The sequence below is a fragment of the Malaya genurostris genome, chromosome 3, assembly GCF_030247185.1.
Source record: "Malaya genurostris strain Urasoe2022 chromosome 3, Malgen_1.1, whole genome shotgun sequence".
Classification (NCBI taxonomy): Eukaryota; Metazoa; Arthropoda; class Insecta; order Diptera; family Culicidae; genus Malaya; species Malaya genurostris.
The window spans coordinates 28,560,898-28,570,887 of record NC_080572.1 but is presented as its reverse complement, the minus strand read 5'-3'; positions in this window follow the sequence as shown (position 1 = coordinate 28,570,887).

Sequence of the window (9,990 nt, the reverse complement as noted above, 5' to 3'; positions counted from 1 at the left end):
GACAATATCAGGCAGGATTTATGGGCGAACGCGCTACCACGGACCAAGTGTTCGCCATCCGCCAGGTGTTGCAAAAGTGCCGCGAATACAATGTGCCCACACATCACTTATTCATCGATTTCAAATCAGCCTACGACACAATCGATCGAGAACAGCTATGGAAAATCATGCACGACTACGGATTCCCGGACAAACTGATACGATTGGTCAAGGCTACGATGGATCGAGTGATGTGCGTTGTTCGAGTATCGGGGATAAACTCGAGTCCCTTCGAAACTCGCAGAGGGCTACGGCAAGGTGATGGCCTTTCGTGTCTGCTATTCAACATTGCTTTGGAGGGTGTGATAAGAAGAGCGAGGATAGACACGAGTGGCACGATTTTCAGAAAGTCCGTCCAGCTACTTGGTTTCGCTGATGATATTGATATTATAGCACGCAACTTTGAGAAGATGGAAGATACGTACATCGGACTAAAAGCTGAGGCCAAGCGGATCGGACTAGACATCAATGTGTCAAAGAGGTGTTTTTGAACGGAAGGTGTTGCGAACCGTCTTCGGCGGAGTGCGGATGGAAGACGGTACGTGGAGAAGGCGAATGAACCAGGAACTGCACCAGTTGCTGGGAGAACCAACCCTCGTCCAAACGGCCAAGGTCGGGCGGTTACGGTGGGCCGGGCATGTTGTTAGAATGTCGGAGAACAACCCGGTTAAAATGATCCTCGACAATGATCCGACCGGTATAAGAAGAAGAGGCGCACAGCGGGCAAGATGGATCGATCAAATTGAGGACGACCTGCGGACCCTTCGCAGCTACCGAGGCTGGCGGCGAACAGCAATGAACCGAGTTGAACGGAGACGCCTCCTGTATACAGCAGAGACCCGCGTGGTCTACGACTGAAAGAGTAAGAGTAAGTAAGATATAATTAAAAGTTACGTAACCAACTGAAAATAGTTTGTTTCTATTGATCATTCATCCAGATCCTATCGCTCTATTAGTGTAGGAGTACCTCAAGGCAGTAATATCGGGCCGTTATTTTTTTAAATTTATTTTGAAGATATTGGGAATTTAAAACTGAAAGGAATACCTAGGTTGTTTACTGACGATATTGCTCTGCTTTATCCCTGCAAAGACGTACAAACATTTTTTTTATTTAAAAGATATTTTTTATTCAGGCCTATTTGCATACAAGCTTTACGTGGCCGATTGAGCCGATTTTTTAAATAAATTTTTTCTTGAGTTGGATCTCGTTGTCACCCTTTTTCTAGGAGGAAAGGAGCTTCCATTTCCCTCCTGCGAGGATTGAGGGGCACTTCGTTCGTGGTTCGTCTCGTCATCCATTGCCACATCGATGGTATTGTTGTTGGTTCAATTGCTAGTTGCTGGAGATGAGCCTTGTTGTACATTGTTTGCTGTTGCTGGTTGGTTGGATGGTAAGTTGTTCACTGCAGTTAATGCACTTTGTTCTATAGGGGATACGTTGGATGGTTTCGTTGAAGTGGATGCTTCACTGTTGTTGGTGACTGTCACAGGTGTACTGGGATTGCTTTGGGCTGGTGTGACGGAAGCACTGTTGTCCTTTGGTGTAGTTGTCTCCTTGTCCAGTTTATCACATGGCTTACCGTAGTGAACAGCTTTTTGACAATACTGACATGTGGCCATCTGATTGTCATAGGTAACAAGTGATTTGCACGGAATTCTTGTATCTTGACCGAAAAACACATAAGAAGGTATAGGCTTCTTCAAGTGTATGCGTAATACACGTACGCCATTTAGAATACCGGGGAAAAAATTCTTCCACTTTTCTTTTTCGATAGAGAGAATCTCTCCGTATTGGGACATAGTTTTGCGAATATAATAATCGGTGACGCTCGAGTGAAGATCATGCACACGCACTTCTATAGCACTATCATCCATATATATTGGAATGTTGTACCTAATGTTCTCGTGTTCCACATAGTGCACATTGTTATTGTCTTTTGCGAATTGAATTGCATCCAACTCTTTATAAAACTGGATGTAAACAACATTATTCGTCTTATTGCATTGAAGTAAATGCACACGTTTAATGTCCAGCTGCATTTGCTCCTTCAGCAAACCTTCAAGTTCTCGTATCGAAGGTCGAATTTTGCACTGCCTAAAGTCAACAACAATTGTATTCTTTCGTGTCGGCGGTAGCTTTTGTTCGTTTGGTTCACTCATTTTCGAGGTCTATTGTTCACTACACAATACTGTACTTGGTTTCTTCTGTTTCCAACGTAAGCGGTTTTGTTTTATCGACTGACTTGGAGGAGATGTAAAACCGAACTGACGTACAAACATTGATCTCCTTGATTGATCCTCCTTCAGTTCCTATCCAATTATTTTAATACTAATGCCCCGTTTACACTTCTGCTGGCTGCCAGCATGCTGGCGTCAGTGTACTGCCCTCTGAGGAAAAAAAGGTTTAACGGTGGTCCTTCGTTGGTCTAATACTTTGGATCATTGGACCACAGTTGAACGTTTTTTCCTAAGATGGCAGTACACTGACACCAGCATGCTGGCAGCCAGCAGAAGTGTAAACGGGGCGTAACTTGTTATCTTTGAACTTATCAAAAACAAAATACATGGTATTTTATTCTTCAAGAAAGAAAATACCAATGCATTCTCATGCACACCTTTATACAACGGCAATAAAAAAAGTTTCCACACCCCCTTTTTACCCCGTTTTCCACAGTACAGAGGGGTCTCGTATAACGCGGTACACCGGGGGCGTGAAAAGCGAATCCACGATAAACGGGACCCAGAGCATATGGGATTTCGACTGATTGGGGCTGTGAACGATTATTTCGCTTCGGTCGACAGATAGAGCTATACAATCTTCGGCAAACTTTTGTAGATACTCAGACCAACAATTTAGTGTAGTTTGACCGACAATTGGTTGAGAACTGCTCCGCCAGGAGCGCTTTGAAAAGAGCATGAAATAATTCATATTTTCACAATAGAAAAACAGTTTAAACATGAAATATCGCGAGTATTTTATTTTCGATGGTGTCGGTGTTTCAGAAAGAATGTTTCGGAGGTCAAAACAGATCAAATGGTGTAAACAGTAATTGAAATTTCTCGCATGGCTGACTCTAGTGTGCAATTCAGCGTTCGAAATTCCTGCAACTCAAAATCATGTTGACTTATTAAGATGGTTTCTTCGAGAAGGTGTTTTAAGATTCCAACATTGAATGATTGATGAAACAGTTCTTATTGTATCTACAATGTGATCTTCTGTAACTGAATACCATACTTGTTTATGAGAGTGATCTTATCGATCAGTTTTTGAACAAGTTGATGAAGGAGAGACCGATTTTAAACTGTTTTTCTAGAAGGCGTTAGTAAGTTACTAAAGTATTAAGATGAATAAGCTATCGACATCTGAAATCTGAGGAACTTGATAGAGTGAAAACTCGAATTTCATACTTAATGTTTTGATTATTTATACAATTATATGACATATATTGCTCATATAGTTTCATTTTATTTTTTATATGAATTAAACCTTTTATATTGAACAGGGAAAAGGCCAAATTCAGTTTTTGTAACAAGTGCGGATAACCAATTCGAGATTGTAACAAAAGCTGCTACGTAAACGACCAAAGACATATTTCGGTGAACTGATAAAAAGTAAAAAACGATAAATTTCTGAATGGCTTCGACGCGGTGGATGTCGAGTTAACAATAAAGAGCCAAAAAGACAGTACCATTTTCAGGAACCGTAAAACAGTTCACAATATAGTGCCATTAGGCAATACATGTTTTAAATGTTTTTGTGATACTAAATGTAAACCCTAAGTACTTCGAAAATTATTTATTTGATGTTATCCTCAAAATTAGGTTTTGTTGACAACAGGACGCTCAAATCCTCTACGGTTGAATTCCGTTTGAAAACATTTCGGGAAACTATATGGTCGAATACGACTGTTGATCGTTTGCGATAGAAAGAATTTACGAATTATTTTAATGCATAGAAAACCATTCTATTGAGACCGCATCAATTGGAGAAAACAATCGTACTGTTTCTGCAGGAATTTAATATTACCCAGATCTTTAAAAGGATTAATTAATTTGAAATCATTGGCTAATGTTAGTTCTAGGAATTGTTATGGAAGGTTGAATTTATTTAAGTAACAAATAGTATCAAGAATAGTCGAAAATGAAGATATTATTCAAATTATTAATCGTACAGTAAGTTATATTTCATTCTCTTCCGTAACATCACCATCGCCATCTACGGAAGACCGCTCCAGTCGAACACCAGCATACGGGCCATCCGCCGGGCCTTCGTAGCCTGGGGGTGTTTTCCGCGGTCCCACCGAAGGATGCGACACCCCACCAAGCTCCGGTTATTGTACGAAGAAAATTTATTCTCTGTTAGCATTTTTGTTTCAGATACCTAATGTGACATCCCTAGGTGCCTTTGGAGTCGAACCAGACCACGAGATATTTAAATGTGAAGACATGACCCCCTAGTTGAAGCTGCAATTGTGCTGGTACTCGTTTTCTTGAAAATACAACCAGCTCAGGTTTTTTCCGTAGGGACTCGATACCCATTTGAAGAGCCCATGTCGACAAGTTGTCGAGGGTATCCTGCAATGGTCCTTGGAGATCTGCAGCTTAGGGTCCTATAATAGACGCAACGCTGTCGTCGACAAGTTGTCTTAGCGTACAAGATGTATTGAACATTCATCAATGTTGTTTACGTAAAAATTGTATTAATGGGGGCTTAAGCATGAGCCCTGAGGAAGACCCATGTAACTGAATCGTATTATCGACAAATCACTATGCGCGAAATACATGTATTTCTCGGACAATAGATTATACATAAAGTTATTCCGATATCCGTCTACGAATCGACACCAATAACCGCTTTTCTTCGCTTTTATCAAGCTTATCATTTTAGCGTCTAATGCTGCGTAGTTTCTAAAATTATCAAGTGTTCCGTTTTTCCTAAACTCGATAAATGATGAAGCTCTCTCCGCGCATAATTCTGAACACTTTCTGTCCCACCACGGGTCGGAGGGACGGATGTTAGTTTTCGCGTCGGGTGCACGTTTCGTCTTGAATCGCGGTGTCGAGAATCAAGCCAGCCAAAAACATGTACTCTTCCTCCGGAGGATATTCTTGTGTTGTTTCTAGTTTCTCAGATATCGAATTTGCGTAGCATTTCCAATCAATATTTCGCGTGAGGTCATACGAAACATTGATTGTCTCCGATGGTCTTAATCCATAGGCGATTGAAATCACGATAGGTAGATGATCGCTACCGTGGGGATCGGGGATCACCTTCCACGTGCAGTCTAACGGACAATTCTTTATAAGGTTTATGACGCAAAATTAAAAATCAGTGTAAACCTGCTTTAAATCTATTTCAACATGATTCCAAATTCAAGAAAGTTTTAAAACCTGTTCTATCATCAACTAGAGATAATCGGGTAAGCATTTTTTTCGAACCCGAACCTAACCAAAACCCGAGAAAATTTCCGAAACCCTGAAAACCTCGAAAACCCGATTAAATTTTTAATCCGAACCCGACCCATTCCCGTTGAAAATGAAAAATCGGTACCCGTGCCCGACAGGAACGCGACAAACATATCTTTTTCTGTACATCTGTATCATGTTTATCTGTATTATCTCTATCAACATTAAATTTATTCGGGTTCAGGTTCGTACTTCGAATTTGGTTTCGGGAGGGGCACAGAATAAAAAAAATTATGTTACTGAAGATTGCTTAAGTAGATAATTTCCGGCGTTTTTAACTCACACCTTAAACTTTTACACTGGAACTATCATCATTAGGAATTTAAATAAAAATTGTGACTATGACCGAGAGAAGGTTATTGTATTACAATTCTTAACGTTTACTGTCATGCACTTTCAATCCCACATGTTTAAGACTTTCTAAATATCCATTTCTAGAGCACAAAAATCCACAAGACTTATGATGGATTTTGATAAGTGATCCGAAATAGATCCCTTACTTCGATTCGTGGAGAACGGAAAGCATCTTCATTGAAGCCCAGATAGGAACACACATCGGAGGTTTCACAAAAATTTTAAAATCCCACTCTCATTATATCAGATACTATTTTATGTATTTTATTGTAACTCGGTTTTGAAATGGTTAACCAATAAACCTTATAAAAAAACGGAAAGCATCTTTTCAATTCATAGGTCATATTAGTTGACAGCCCTACAAACTTACTTTAGTAATACAGGTTTCGGTATCAGGTTGCGGAAGTGTCGGTCTAAAATTCCAAAACGAAACTCACTTCGATTTCTCAGAAATAACTTAATGTTTGGGAATAGATGACAGTTCGAAGAGGCCAAATCAGGCGAACAAGGTGGATGGGCAAGTAATTGGAGCATTAAACTTATTTTAACTATGGTAGCGATGCTCATGTGCTTCATGTAAGGCCCTTTCACAGCGATTTCGGTCTTTAATCAATTTAGTACAAAAAAGTATACTGTGACAATCCCAGAAAACCGGTATCATGATCTATCCGACCCATTGAGGCTCTCTTTTAGGTACTCGTGACGACATCAGTCGATTGTCGGGTAATCGTTTTTTTCTCTAGCGTATAATAATGGATCCCCCCAAACATGAACTGCACTAGCGCTAGTATTTTTAGTCCTAAATAAGTATGTGCGAGATCCAGTGGCAGGATATCTATCTAATTTGCAGAATATTGCTCAACTATGGTAAGCTCACTTTCTTTTTCCAGTCATCCAGAACAATTAAGTGTATTATTATTAATGTCGTTTATTTTTCCAGGTGTTTAATTTCCATTTTATTTAGTTTTCACACTGTTGGCTTCATATTAAACTTTTTTTTTTGTTTCTGTTTCTGATTTCTGGAGGGGGCAGGGCCCCTCGAGCCCCCCCCCCCCCTCTGGCAACGTGCCTGTTCGAGTTAATTCCATAGTAAGAATTACATTTACGACTTTGAGCAATTCTGTGCATTTAAAAAAAGTGCTATTTAATTTAATTTAATTTCTTGCGAATGTATAGATAAAAATATATAGACCTGTTCTACTATCAACTAGAGATGGTCGGGTAAGCATTTTTTCAAACCTGAACTCGATCCGTAAAATAAAAAACTTTTACACGTGCCCGACCCAAACCCGAGAAAAATTTTGCTTACAAACCCGAACCCAACCTGTACTCGATAAAATATTTACGCGTACCCGAACCAAACCCGAAAAAAGTCCCGAAACCCTAAAAACCCCGAAAACTCGATTAAATTTTCTAACCCGAACTTGACCCGTACCCGTTGAAAATGAAAAAAAATCGACACCCTTGTCGACCCGAATCCGGCTAACATATCTTTTTCTGGACCCGTACCCGATCAATACTCGTCGGGTTCGGGTTCGGGTATTTGTACCATCTCTATTATCCACATTAAATTTATTTGGGTTACTATGAATTTCATTTACGATTTTCAGAAACTTCTGAATTAAAAAAATAGATAAAAAACCTGTTTTAATTCACCTAGTGGTGTAATGATGCCTTTCTCATATTATTCATCGCATCAAAAATATTTCTGTGGAATTCGCAAAAACAACTGTTCATTGAATAGAAATAGGAAAGTTTGTTCGGACTTAATCTGACAAACTCTAATAATTCTGTTTATCCTATAGTTCCGGAACCGAAATCCACAGCAAATTAAGGAATTTCGTATGAAACTGTAAGACTTTTCCTTTGAATCTATAAGTTTGTGAGAATCGATTTGGTCATCTTAAAAAACAGTGTGGTAGATTATTTTTGCAGTTTTTCATCACTCTTTCCAATACTTTCGAAACAGGATTCGGATGACCGGAATAGCCAAAGTTGGTTCGTTTGCCAGAAACAAATATGACCTACAAATTGGGACAGTTTTGAACCAAGTTAAACCTATACTTACTATCGCATGCTCTATTTCGATTAAATCAATTAATCAAAATCAAACAAACGAAGTTAACCTGCGTTTCTGTTACTTCTGCATATGTAAGTCAAGCTAAACAGCATGAATCAGCAGCATAAAATATGTAGTAGAATTATTACTTTTATTATTATAATTGACATAATTACACCACCGACACGGTATTACTGCATTACTGGATGTGAAAATTGCATATTTTTTCAAATAATTTTAATTCATTGACATTCGTTTATTTTTTCTGTCGTACTGATCATAAAATAGCTAAAATTCAATAGCAGGATATGGGATCATAAGGTCTTTCATTAGAATTTAAGTTTGTGAAAATCGGTTCAGCCATTTCTGAAAAAAGTGAGTGCATACTTTTTCCATTTTTTGGTACATATCCTACAATATCTCCGGAACCGGAAGTCGGATCGGGATGAAATTCAATAGCAGGCTATGGGACCAGTAGACCTTTCATTTGAATCTGAGTTTGTGAAAAACGGTTCAGCCATCTCCGAGAGAAGTGGTTGCATATTTTTGTTACATACATACACACATACACACACGGACGGACACACAGACATTTTCTCAGTTCGTCTAGCTGAGTTGGATGGTATATGAAATTCGGCCCTCCTTGTTGAACTGCTAATACCACCTCGCGGATCAACATGATTGTTGCAATGACTTTACGTCTGCTTTGCGGATTTTGTTGATTCGCGTGGTGGCAATAACAGTTCAACTTAGTCTGCTAATGATCTGATAAGCTCATGAGAAATAATGTTTCATGATTTTTATGATTTCTAAAACATGGTACTGACAATGGATTTGTATCCGTATAGAAGTTATTAGTTGTGTTCCGTTATCTTTTCGCCGTGATACAAGCGAAATATACTTTTGATCATTTCGTTCAGAATGCTCAGTTTCCTGAAAAATGCCGTTTGTGTGTATATGTTGGTATTTTCACGGTGTTACGGACCGCACAGAGTGCAAGTCGTTTCCATACTAATTTTAATTGTGTTTAGAGGATCAGTTTAAATAGTCTCGTGCGTGCTGTGCGATATTTGTGCAGTGAATAGTAGTCTATCTACGATCTACAAGTGCCAAAATGCACATTTATTGAAACCTCCAACTCCCAAGAAGATATAGAGATATTAAAAAAGCGATACCATTCTGCATTCCTGGGAGAATGCAGAATGATTCGAAATACGTATGAGCAGAAGTAAATTTGGTACCCCAAAAGTCTTTTACGGTTAAAACAGAAAGGATTCGTTCACTTCAGGAAGAACGATGAACTCTCTGATAGCAGCTCCTTAGGATATTGGGTGAGAAACGATACAATATCCTTCAATTTAAGATCTCCATACACAAATTAAATCATGTATAGAGAACAATATACCTGGATGCGTAGTTGAGTCAATGCGGAACAGTTACACACTAGATGCTATGAAGTACCGTAATCGCATTCATACAAATCATCAGATTCAAAACTGATAAAAATGCCTTTGACTGAACGCAAGTTTGCAAGCTACGCCATCAACACTTTCTTTTTTCAGTAATACCAGAATGGCTGGGTACCTATAAGAAGTAAACAGTATTTGGAATACAGAGGTCTTCGATTTTAGTTCGACATGCGATCACTAGATTCGACCGTGAATCATTCGAACTGAGAGCCTTTAAAACTGCCTGACTGTAGGAACAAAAATAAATTCGCTTACCACTGATTTTCTGCTGAAGTTTCGTTCGTATCCTACACAGAATCACGTAGATTTCTGCTTGGGATACAGTATAGTATCCACCAAGTGAATGAGACTGCTCTAGTCTCATTTCACTATAGTAGACACCAGCAGCAGCACGAGATCCGTCATGAAAGATAATTGTTAAATTCTAAATGGTTATACGATTTGTATTTTCATGTAAATAAATGATTATGATTACGGTGGCATCTCATCGGATTCATGTATCAGTACAATACTAATTTAATTGAAATATTTTCTCCCCGAAAAAAATTGTAAGAAATTAATATTTTGATAAACTAATCGTGCAACAAATTTTTACCGGTTCCA